Consider the following 968-nt stretch of genomic DNA (forward strand, 5'->3'; position numbering starts at 1 on the left):
GCCAACGGCCATACCACGTTGAGAACACCGCTTCTCGTCCGATCAGCGAAGTTAAGCAACGTTGGGTTTGGTTAGTACTTGGATGGGTGACCGCCTGGGAACACCAAATGCTGTTGGCAATAATGTTTTTTGTTTTGTTTTGTTTTGTTTCGTTTGTTTTTGTTTGAATGGCTGGCTCCACGGGAAATTCACGGAGTTGTGTGGAATAAGGCCTGGTAAAATGAATTAATATGTATGTCATGTTTAAAACAAACTCGCTTAATATAGATATTGTGTGAGGCTTTATACAAAAACAAACAACCAAAACAAAACATGTTGTATATATATATAGCTTAATCCGGGTTTGAACTCGCAACTCCAAGAATACGCATCACTTATATACACTTTACCACTGGACCACTGCTGCAGGACACAAGCTTGATGCTGAGGTATCAATTTAATGACGTAAATGCCATTTCCACAAATAAATGATAATTAAAAAGTATTTGTATGTACAAATCTTTTCTGTTTAAAAGGCTACAATATCAGTTACTGATATAATTTGTGTTAATGTTTCTATACCCACAAGAAGGCATATTTTTGCTTATATGTAAAGGGTACGGAGAACGAATCCACAGACCATCATTCCCCTCCCCTTCCCTCCCCCCCCCCCCCCCCCCCCCAACTCCCACCTACTACCACCACCACCACCACCACCAATCACCACCAATCACCACCAATCACCACCAATCACCACCAATCACCACCACCACATCTAACCGAAAACCCCCTAACACATCAACCCTCCCCCCAATCAACAGGCGAAATAATAACCCTCAAATGCCTGCCTGCCTGCCTGCCTGCCTGCAAGCCAATACTAACGGTCTTCTCAGAAAGAAAATCTCTTTGTATCTGTATTACTTGATGAAATGTATGATTCTAATAATGAAAATAAATTTTGATGTCGGTTGTATGAGCATAATGACCAA

General features: G+C 41.2%; 1 non-coding gene across 1 annotated transcript; it reads left to right on the forward strand.

Moving 5' to 3' along the window:
- Positions 1–119, forward strand: LOC138360405 (5S ribosomal RNA). The gene has a single exon (XR_011226353.1). It is a non-coding gene; the product is annotated as a 5S ribosomal RNA (ribosomal RNA).
- Positions 120–968: the final 849 nt, after the last annotated feature.

The sequence above is a fragment of the Procambarus clarkii genome, unplaced genomic scaffold (assembly GCF_040958095.1).
Source record: "Procambarus clarkii isolate CNS0578487 unplaced genomic scaffold, FALCON_Pclarkii_2.0 HiC_scaffold_109, whole genome shotgun sequence".
NCBI lineage: Eukaryota > Metazoa > Arthropoda > Malacostraca > Decapoda > Cambaridae > Procambarus > Procambarus clarkii.